The sequence below is a fragment of the Odocoileus virginianus genome, chromosome 30, assembly GCF_023699985.2.
Source record: "Odocoileus virginianus isolate 20LAN1187 ecotype Illinois chromosome 30, Ovbor_1.2, whole genome shotgun sequence".
In the NCBI taxonomy this organism is placed as follows: Eukaryota; Metazoa; Chordata; class Mammalia; order Artiodactyla; family Cervidae; genus Odocoileus; species Odocoileus virginianus.
In genome coordinates this window covers 42,670,303-42,682,152 of record NC_069703.1, presented here as the reverse complement: position 1 = coordinate 42,682,152, position 11,850 = coordinate 42,670,303, and the positions used below count along the sequence as shown (strand labels likewise).

The 11,850-nt window shown below is 43.7% G+C and overlaps 1 pseudogene; it reads right to left on the bottom strand.

The window, feature by feature from the left end:
* Positions 1-8,293: 8,293 nt before the first annotated feature.
* LOC110138768 (large ribosomal subunit protein eL6-like) lies at positions 8,294-9,463 on the bottom strand (annotated as a pseudogene).
* Positions 9,464-11,850: the final 2,387 nt, after the last annotated feature.

Below are 11,850 nucleotides of genomic sequence, written 5' to 3'. Positions count from 1 at the left end.
GGAAGAGTGCGGCGTCTTCTGCACCCTTCCTAGTGTGCAGACCCAGACAGTGGTCCCAGAGGACTAGGAGGAAGGAGGAAAGAAAGGGAATAACACTCATTAAGCGACTGTGGTACATTGGGGAAAGTGCTGGGCGTTTTCTCATTTAACCCCTCAGTTAGTTCAGTCGCTCCCTCGTGCCCAACTCTCTGAGACCCCATGGACTGCAGCATGCCAGGCCTCCCTGTCCATCACCAACTCCCGGAATTTACTCAACACATGTCCATTGAGTTGGTGGTGCCATCCAACCATGTCATCCTCTGTCTCCTCCTGCCTTCAATCTTTCCCAGCATCAGGGTCTTTTCCAGTAAGTCAGTTCTTCACATCAGGTGGCCAAAGTATTGGAGTTTCAGCTTCAGCATCAGTCCTTCCAATGAATATTCAGAACTGATTTCCTTTAGGATGGACTGGTTGGATCTCTTTGCAGTCAAAGGAACTCTCAAGAGTCTTCTCCAACACCACAGTTCAAAAGCATCAATTCTTTGGCGCTCAGCTTTCTTTATAGTCCAACTCTCACATCCATACATGACCACTGGAAAAACCATAGCTTTGACTAGACGGACCTTTGTTGGCAAAGTAATGTCTCTGCTTTTTAATATGCTGTCTAGGTTGGTCATAACTTTTCTTCCAAGGAGTAAGCATCTTTTAATTTCATGGCTGCAGTCACCATCAGCAGTGATTTTGGAGGCCCCAAAAATAAAATCTGTCACTGTTTCCCCATCTATTTGCCATGAAGTGATGGGGCCAGATGCCATGATCTTAGTTTTCTGAATGTTGAGTTCTAAGTCAACTTTTTCACTCTCCTTTCACTTTCATCAAGAGGCTCTTCAGTTCTTCTTTGCTTTCTCCCATAAGGGTAGTGTCATCTGCATATCTGAGGTTATTGATATTTCTCCCGGCAATCTTGATTCCATCTTCATCCAGTCCAGCATTTCTCATGATGTACTCTGCATATAAGTTAAATAAGCAGGTTGACAATATACAGTCTTGACGTACTCCTTTCCCGATTTGGAACCAATCTGTTGTTCCATGTTCAATTCTAACTGTTGCTTCCTGACCTGCATACAGATTTCTCAGGAGGCTGGTCAGGTGGTCTGGTATTCCCATCTCTTTCAGAATTTTTCACAGTTTGTTGTGATCCACACAGTCAAAGGCTTTGGTGTATTCAATAAAGCAGAAGTCGATGTTTTTCTGGAACTCTCTTGCTTTATCGAGGATCCAACAGATGTTGGCAATTTGATCTCTGGTTCCTCTGCCTTTTCTAAATCCAGCTTGTACATCTGGAAGTTCTCGGTTCACATACTAATGAAGCCTGGCTTGGAGAATTTTGAGCATTAATTTACTAGGGTGTGAGATGAGTGCAGTTGTGCAGTAGTTTGAGCATTCTTTGGCAATGTCTTTCTTTGTGATTAGAATGAAAACTGACCTTTTCCACTCCTGTGGCTACTGCTGAGTTTTCCAAATTTGCTGGCATATTGAGTGCAACACTTTCACAGCATCACCTTTTAGGATTTGAAATAGCTCAACTGGAATTCCATCACCTCCACTATCTTTGTTTGTAGTGATGCTTCCTAAGGCCCACTTGACTTCACATTCCAGGATGTCAGGTATAATGATAACAATGATAATGAAAAAAAATAATTCAGTCATTAGGAGAAGTCTCTTGAGATTCCCTTGGGCAGCAAGGAGATCAAACCAGTCAGTCCTAAAGGAAATCAACCCTGAATATTCATTGGAAAGACCGATGCTGAAACTGAAGCTCCAATACTTTGGCCACCTGAAGTGAAGAACTGACTCAGTGGCAAAGACCCTGATGCTGGGCAAGATTGAAGGCAGGAGGAGAAGGGGATGACAGAGGATGAGATGGTTGAATGGCATCACCAACTCAATGGACATGAGTTTGCAAGCTCCAGGAGTTGGTGATAGACAGGGAAGCCTGGCATGCTGCAGTCCATGGGGTCACCAAGTGTCGGACACAACTGAATGACTGAACAACAACAGATTTTAGACTCGGGTCTGCTGCCTACGAAGCTTGGATTTGTACCTGGCTCCCTTGAAACAGTGGGCTTGAGGGCCCTACTAGGGCATCTCTAACCATCCTCCTCCCAGGTCTAGTTGGCTTGCTGGAGCTCTTGGCACATCGAAAACTCAGCACCAGTAATAATGGGAAATGTACTACTCTGAGCTTCCAAAAGCAAGTTCACTTCCAATCACTCTTGTGCCGAGCCTCATGTTTAATTACTTTTCACAGTCCTGCGAAGAGGGTATCAGTGGCATGTTTCACTGACCGGGAATTGAGGGTCAGGTTTGCCTTCTGGGGGTGGAGACTGCTGCCATGCCAACACTCCCCTCCCTGCTTCTTTCCCCCAGAGCCGCTCTTCCCATCTCATCCCTCTGCCAGTCACCACCCCCCCACACAACTCTTGGCCCCTCCCTGACCCATTCTCCTAAGCCCAGTCGGGTGAGTTAAGATGGACCTTTTGGGTTGGGACTTTGCTCAGAGTGGTGGCCAGGAGGTCACTGTTCACCTAGGATGGGATTCTAATCAGTTCACAGCTTTTTTTTAGAGTAGAAAATGGTTTGTTCTTTTTAAAAGTCTTTTTAGAATTGAGATATAGTTGATGTATATACATGATATACATGTATACACATATATATACATGTATATACATATATACATGATGTATATCATGTAAGTTACTAGTGTACAACCTATCGATTCACAGTTTTAAAGCTTATACTTCTTTTATAGTTATTCTAATATATTGGCTATATTCCCTGTGTGTACAATATATCCTTGTAGCTCATTTATTTCATACATAGCAGTTTGTATCTCTGAACCCCCTGCCCCTCTCTTGCCTTGCCCCCATTCCTTCTTCCCACTGGTATTATTCTGTTCTCTACATCTGTGAGTCTGTCTCCATTTTGTTATAGTCACTGTTCTATGTGCCATGCTTGCTTGCTCAGTCGTGTCCCACTGTTTGCAACCCCATGGGCTGCAGCCCACCAGGCTCCTCTGTCCATGGGGATTCTCCAGGCAAGAATACTGGAGGAGGTTGCCATGCCCTCCTCCAGGTTATAGTCATTAGTCTGTTTTAATTTTTAGATTCCACACATAATATCATATATATCATATGTCTTCAGGCTTCCCTGGTAGCTCAGTGGTGAAAAATCCACCTGCAATGCAGGGAACGAAATGTGAACTCGATTCTTGAGTGGGGAAGATCCCCTGGAGAAGGAAATGGCAACCGACTGCAGTGTTCTTGTCTGGGAAATCCCGTGGACAGAGGAGCGTGGGCTACAGTCCACATGTTTGCAAGAGTCAGACACGACTTAGTGACTAAATCACCACCACCACCATATGTCTATCTGTTTAATTATTTCACTTAGCATAATACCCTCCAAGTCCATCCATGTTGTTGCAAATGACAAAATTTAATTCTTTTTTATGGACGAGTAGTATCCCATTGTATATGAGTGTGTGTGTATGTGGGTGTGTGTGTGCGTGTGTGTGTTAGTCACTCAGTCATGTCTGACTCTTTGCAATCCCATGGACTGTAGCCAACCGAACTCCTTTGTCCATGGAATTCTCCAGGGAAGAATACTGGAGTGGGTAGCCATGCCCTTCTCCAGGGTATCTTTCCAACCCAGGGGTCAAACCCGGGTCTCCCACACTGCAGGCAGATTCTTTACCATCTGAGCCAGCGAGGAAGCTCCATTGTATATATAGACCACATCTTCATCTGTTCACCTGGTGATAAACACTTAGATTACTTCCATATCTTGGCAATCATAAATGATGCTGCTATGAACATAAGGGTTCATGTATCTTTTTGAATTAGTGCTTTCAGTTTTTTGTGTGTGTGTGTGTGTATGTGGGTGGGTGGGTGTGTTTTGGATATATAACCATGAGTGGAATTGTTGCATCATATGGTAGTTCTTTGGGATTGGAGTGAAAACTGACCTTTTCCAGTCCTGTGACCACTGCTGAGTTTTCCAAATTTGCTGGCATATTGAGTGCAGCACTTTCATGGCATCATCTTTTAGGATTTAAAATAGCTCAACTGGAATTCCATCACCTCCACTAGCTTTGTTTGTAGTGATGCTTCCTAAGGCCCACTTGACTTCACATTCCAGGATGTCTGGCTCTAGGTGAGTGATCACACCATCGTGATTATCTGGGTCATGAAGATCTTTTTTGTACAGTTCTTCTGTGTATTCTTGCCACCTCTTCTTAATATCTTCTGTTTCTGTTAGGCCCATACCATTTCTGTCCTTGGTATCTCTAATTTTCTTGAAGAGATCTCTAGTCTTTCCCATTCTATTGTTTTCCTCTGTATCTTGGCACTGATCACTGAGGAAGGCTTTCTTATCTCTCCTTGCTATTCTGTATTCAGATGGACATTTCCCTTTTCTCCTTTGCTTTTCACTTCTCTTCACAGCTATTTGTAAGACCTCCTCAGACAACCATTTTGCTTTTTTGCATTTCTTTTTCTTGGGGATGATCTTGATCACTGCCTCCTGTACAATGTCATGAACCTCTGCCCACAGTTCTTCAGGCACTCTGTCTATCAGATCTAATCCCTTGAATCCATTTGTCACTCCCACTGTATAATCTTAATGGATTTGATTTAGGTCATACCTGAATGGCCTAGTGGTTTTCCCTACTTTCTTCAATTAAGTCTGAATTTGGCAATAAATTCATGATCTGAGCCACAGTCAGCTCCCAGTCTTGTTTTTGCTGACTGTATGGAGCTTCTCCATCTTTGGCTGCAAATAATATAATCAATCTGATTTTCATATTGACCATCTGGTGATGTCCATGTGTAGAGTCTTCCCTTGTGTTGTTGTAAGAGGGTGTTTGCTATAACCAGTGTGTTCTCTTGGCAAAACTCTGTTAGCCTTTGCCTTGCTTCATTTTTTACTCCAAGGCCAAATTTGCCTGTTACTCCAGGTAACTCTTGACTTCCTATTTTTGCATTTCAGCCCCCTATAATGAAAAGGACATCTTTTTTGGGTGTTAGTTCTAGAGGGTCTTGTAGATCTTCATAGAACCACTCAACTTCAGCTTCTTCAGCATTACTGGTTGGGGCATAGACTGGGATTTCTGTGATATTGAATGGTTTGCCTTGGAAACAGACAGAGATCATTCTGTCGTTTTTGAGATTGCACCCAAGAACTGCATTTCGGACTCTTTTGTTGAATATGATGGCTACTCCATTTCTTCTAAGGAATTCTTGCCCACAGTAGTAGATATAATTGTCAGCAGAGTTAAATTCACCCATTCCAGTCCGTTTTAGTTCGCCGATTTCTAAATGTCAATGTTTCCTCTTTGTCCACTTCAATTTACTTTGATTCATGGACCTAACATTCCAGGATCCTATGTAATATTGCTCTTTACAGCATCAAACGTTACCTCCATCACCAGTCACATCTACAACTGGGTGTTGTTTTTGTTTTGGCTCTGAATCTTCACTCTTTCTGAGATTATTTCTCCACTCTTCTCCAGTAGCTTATGGGGCACCTACTGACCTGGGGAGTTCATCTTTCAGTGTCCTATCTTTTTGCCTTTTCATACTGTTCATGGGGTTCTCAAGGCAAGAATATTGAAGTGGTTTGCCATTCCCTTCTCCAGTGGACCACGTTTTGTCAGAATTCTCCACCATGACCCGTCCATTTTGGGTGGCTCTACAGGGCATGGCTCATAGTTTCATTGAGTTAGACAAGGTTGCGGTCCATGTGATCAGATTGATTAGTTTTTTGTTATTGTGATTGTGGTTTTCATTCTGTCTGCCCTCTGATGGAGAAGGATAAGAGGCTTATGGAAGCTTCTTGATGGGAGAGACTGCCTGAGGGGGAAACTAGGTCTTGTTCTGATGGGCAGGGCCATGCTCAGTAAATCTTTAATCCAATTTTCTGTTGATGGGTGGGGCTGTGTTCCCTCCCTGTTGTTTGACCTGAGGCCAAACTATGGTGGAGGTGATGAAGACACTGGCAACCTCCTTCAAAAGGTCCCATGTACACACTGTTGCACACAGTGCCCCCAACCTTTCAGCAGGCCACTGCCTACCCACGCCTCCACCGGAGACTCCTGGACACTCATGGGCAAGTCTGGGTCAGTCTCTTGTGGGGTCCCTGCTCCTTCCTCCTGGGTCCTGGTGCACATAAGGTTTTGTTTGTGCCCTCCAAGAGTCTGTTTCCCAGCCTGTGTAAGTTCTGGCGGCTCCATGGTGGGGTTAATGGCGACCTCTTCCAAGAGGGCATATGCCATACCCAGGTCTACTGTACCCAGAGCTCCTGTCCCTGCTGCAGTCCACTGCTGACCCGTACATCCACAGGAGACACTCAAACACAGTTCTGGCTCAGTCTCTGTGGGGTCTGTGGGTCCTGGTGCACACAAGGTTTGTTTGAGCCCTCTAAGTGTCTCCGGCGGGTATGGGGTTTGATTCTTTTTTTGGGGGGGGGTTTGATTCTAAATGCGATTTTGCCTCTCCTGCTGTCTTGCTGGGGCTTCTCCTTTGCCCTTGGATGTGGGGTATCTCCTCAAAGTTGCCCCATTGCTGTGCAGCTGCCGCACAATGTCAAAGAATGCTCAAACTACCGCACAACTGCACTCATCTCACATGCTAGCAAAGTATGCTCAAAATTCTCCAAGCCAGGCTTCAGTAGCACATGAACCATGAACTTCCAGATGTTCAAGCTGGATTTAGAAAAGGCAGAGGAACCAGAGATCAAATTGCTAACATCCATTGGATCATCAAAAAAGTGAAAGAGTTCCAGAAAAACATCTACTTCTGCTTTATTGACTATGCCAAAGCCTTTGACTGTGTGGATCACAACAAACTGTGAAAAATTCTGAAAGAGATGGGAATACCAGACCACCTGACCAGCCTCCTGAGAAATCTGTATGCAGGTCAGGAAGCAACAGTTAGAACTGGACATGGAACAACAGATTGGTTCCAAATAGGGAAAGGAGTATGTCAAAGCTATATATTGTCACCCTGTTTATTTAACTTATATGCAGAGTACATCATGAGAAACACTAGACTGAAGTAAGCACAAGCTGGAATCAAGATTACTGGGAGAAATATCAATAACCTCACATATGCAGATGACACTACCCTTATGGGAGAAAGCAAATAAGAACTAAAGAGCCTCTTAATGAAAGTGAAAGAGGAGAGTGAAAAAGTTGGCTTAAAACTCAACATTCAGACTGCTAAGATCTTGGCATCTGGCCCCATCACTTCATGGCAAATAGATAGGGAAAAAAATGGAAACAGTGAGAGACTTTATTTTTTTGGGCTCCAAAATCACTGCAGATGGTGACTGCAGCCATGAAATTAAAAGACAGTTGCTCCTTGGGAGAAAAGTTATGACTAACCTAGACAGCATGTTAAAAAGCAGAGACATTACTTTGTCAACAAATGTCCGTCTAGTCAAAGCTTCGGCTTTTCCAGTAGTCAAGTATGGATGTGAGAGTTGGACTATAAAGAAAGCTGAGCACCAAAGAACTGATGCTTCTGAACTGTGGTGTTGGAGAAAACTCTTGAGAGTTCCTTGGACAGCAGGGAGATCCAACCAGTCCATCCTAGAAGAAATCAGTTCTGAATATTCATTGGAAGGACTGATGCTGAAGCTGAAATTCCAATACTTTGGCCACCTGATGTGAAGAACTGACTCAATGGAAAGACCCTGATGCTGGGAAAGACTGAAGGTGGGAGAAGGGAATGATAGAGGATGAGATGGTTGGATGGCATCACCAACTCAATGGACATGAGTTTGAGTAAATTCTGGGAGTTGGTGATGGACAGGAAAGCCTGGCGTGCTGCAGTCCATGGGGTTGCAAAGAGTTGGACACAACTGAGCGACTGAACTGAACTGATGGCAGTTCTGTTTTTAGATTTTTTGTTTTGTTTTGTTTTTTGTTTTTGTTTTTAGATTTTTGAGACACCTCCACACCATTTTCCTCAGTGGCAGCACCAATTTACATTTCCACTCACAGTGTATGAGGATTCTCTTCTTTTTTCTTTTATTTATTTATTTTTTTGCCACACTGTGTGGCTTGTGGGATCCTAGTTCCCTGATCAGGGATAAAAACTGGGCTCTTGGCAGTGAGAGCATGGAGTCCTAACCACTGGACCACCAAGGGGATTCCCTGAGGGTTCCCTTCTTTCTATATCCTCACCAACATTTGTTACTTATAGTCTTTTTTCTTTAATAGACCAGTTATTTAATTAGGTTGTTCTTAAGAAGTTTAGAACACTATTTTGCAAGGATGAATTCTATTTGTGAGAGCAAACACAGAGTGGAATTATCCCTGGAGCTGAGGAACAGCTTTGATTCTTTGCAGAATCTGTGAGTACACAGCTTTCTGATCACCCTGGCACTGCTCTGTAATTTTGTACTTCTCTCTCTCTCCCTGTTGAAGATCTCACCTTCCTGGTGCTTGGCTTACGTAGATTTTTTTTTTGGGGGGGCACACCACTGGGCTTGCAGAATCTTACTTTCCTGACCAAGGATCAAACCAGTGCCCCCTGCAGTGGACATGTGGAGTCCTAACCACCGGATAGCCAGGGAAGTCCCCTTCTTCTTGAAGTAAGCATCAGTGAGATGTTCTGGGAACTTTACACCACTAGTATCCATTTTGGTGGAGATGACAATGACAAATTTTGTTCTATACCCAGGAACTCGATTGAGGGGACCCAATCACAAGTAGCAAGCCACTGCTCACCTGTTTCAGGGAAACAACACTCTCGCCTTTGTGGTGCTCAGTGAGGATGCTCAGAATGGGCCCAGGAGTGATGATAGCGTGCAGTTTTCTCACATGTTACCGAAGGAGTTTTGCTGAGACTCAACAGCTTTCGAGGCCCATCTTCAGTAGGATAATACCTAGGCATTTTGTGAAGTTTAATCACTTGGGAAACACCATTCTTGGGCTTCCTTGGTGGCTCAGGTGGTAAAGAATCTGCCTGCAATACATGAGACCCAGGTTCAATCCCTGGGGCAGGAAGATCCCCTAGAGAAGGGGATGGCAACCCACTCCAGTATTCTTGCCTGGAGAATCCCATGGATGGAGGAGCCTGGTGGGCCCCAGTCCATAGGGTTGCAAAGAGTCAGAAAGGCCTGAAGCAACTTAGCATATGCACACATTCTTGTCACCACCAACTAGTTTTGTGACAATAGCAAGACTGTCAGCTTTTTCTTTGCAGCTTGGATTTAGCTGCTGGATACTTCCTCTTGTACAAGGTTTTTCTGGATCACATAGCTGATTGGGAGTATCTGCCAATTCCTCTGACCAGGACAGGATTTCAGCAGCAGTAGGGTTGCCCTTCTTAACCTTTTAAACTCTGCCACCAGAATCAGCCTTCTTGGCTTCAGGATTTTCCTCCTTTGTATCTGGCTTCTCAGCTTTTTCACCTGCCATCTTTCAAGATGGGAAAGAGCTACTTGTGGTCTTTTTGATGGTAGTCATTCTGACAGGTGTGAAGTGATATTTCATTGTGGTTTTAATTTGCATTTCTCCAATTATTAATGATGTTTAGCATCTTTTTCACATGCCCGTTGGCCATCTGTAGGTCTTCCCTGAAAAAATGTCTATTTAGGTCTTCTGCCCATTTTTAATTTTTTTATGTCCAGTTGTATGAGCTATTTATATATTTTGAATATTAACTCCTTGTTGATAATATCATTAGCAAATATTTTCTCTGATTCAGCTGGTTGACTTTTTGTTTTGTTGATAGTTTCCTTTGCTGTGCAAAAGCTTTTATGTCTAACTGGGTTCCATTTGTTTATTTCTGCTTTTATTTCCTTTGCTTTACGAAACAGATTGAAGATAATATTGCCATGATTTAGGTCAAAGAGTGTTCTGCCTATGTTTTCTTTGAGGAGTTTTATGACGTCCCGTCTTACATTTAGGTTTTTTAATCCGTTTTGAGTTAATTTTTGCATATGATGTGAGAAAATATTCTAATTTAATTCTTTAACATGTAACTGTTCAGTTTTTCCAGCACTATTTACTGAAGAAATTTTCTTTTCTCCATTGTATACCCTTGCCTCCTTTGTTATACATTCAGTTCAGTTCAGTTCAGTTGCTCAGTTGTGTCCGACTCTTTGCGACCGCATGAACCACAGTACGCCAGGCCTCCCTGTCCATCACCAACTCCCGGAGTCCACCCAAACCCATGTCCATTGAGTTGGTGATGCCATCCAACCATCTCATCCTCTGTCATTCCCTTCTCCTCCTGCCTTCAATCTTTCCCAGCATCAGAGACTCTTCTAGTGAGTCAGTTCTTCGCATCAGGTGACCAAAGTATTGGAGTTTCAGCTTCAGCATCAGCCCTTCCAATGAATATTCAGGACTGATTTATTTAGGATAGACTGCTTGGGTCTCCTTGCAGTCCGAGGGACTCTCAAGAGTCTTCTCCAGCACCACAGTTCAAAATCTTCAATTCTTTGGCGCTCAGCTTTCTTTATAGCCCAACTCTCACATCCATACATGACTACTGGAAAAACCATAGCCTTGACTAGACAGACCTTTGTTGACAAAGTAATATCTGTGCTTTTTAATATGGTTTCTAGGTTGGTCATAACTTTCCTTCCAAGGAGTAAGCATCTTTTAATTTCATGGCTGCGGTCAATTGACCATAAATGTGTAGATATATTTCTAGGCTCTCTATTCTGTTCTATTAACCTGTGTCTCTGTTTTTATGCCAGTATCATGCTGTTTTGGTTATTGTGGCTTTGTAACAGTTCACAACATCTGATTCTGGTTTTGAGTTGTGATTAGAAAGAGAGTTTCCTCAGGACTTCCCTGGCTTGGGTTTGATCACTGATCAGGGAACTAGGATTCCCATCCCACAATGCCATGTTGTGCAGCCAAGAAAATTAAAAAAAAGAAAGAAGGAAGGTCTCCCCAAATTCTCTGCCAAGGATTCATCTTCCCTAGGTTTAGTTCTTACCTTAGTGGTCTCAGTAGGAAGCATAGGACCATTCAAAGCATTTGCCAGAAGAAGGTTGTTTTTTTTTATTATTTTTTTGGAAGGATAATTGCTTTACAGAATTTTGTTGTTTAGAAAAAGGTTTAATGAAGGAACTATTTACAGAGGTGTGGGCACAAATAGTGAAGCACCCTGGGGCTCACAACAGTGGAAGGGAGTCACTAGTCTCAGGACCTGAAGAGGTAAGGGAGGGAGCCTTGTTAACGAACCTGGCCAGGCTCGTATCCATGGTTGCAGGCCACTCAACAGGAGCTGTGACTTTTACTGGAGGAACATGCTAAGTCGCTTCAGTTGTGTCTGACTCTGTGCGACCCCATAGACGGCAGCCCACCAGGCTCCTCCGTCCCTGGGAGTCTCCAGGCAAGAACACTGGAGTGGGTTGCCATTTCCTTCTCCAATGCATGAAAGTGAAAAGTGAAAGTGAAGTCGCTTAGTCGAGTCAGACTCTTCGCGACCCCACGGACTGTAGTCTACCAGGCCCCTCCGTCCATGGTATTTTCCAGGCAAGAGTACTGGAGTGGGTTGCCACATAGTACCTACCAAAATCATAGCATCACTGACTCAATGGACATGAGCAAACTCTGGGAGAGAGTAAAGAACAGGGAAGCCTGGCTTGCTGCAATCCATGAGGTCGCAATGTGTTGGACATAACTTAGCAATTGAACAACAACGAAAAATCACAGTATTATAAATATCCCGGTCTCACTCTCCTCCTTCCCTCTGATCCCCTACAGTGTCTCCTACTGGCCAAACTTCACCTGAAACCATAAGGCAAGGAGGCCAAGGTCAGAGAGAGTCAGTCCCTGGACACAGG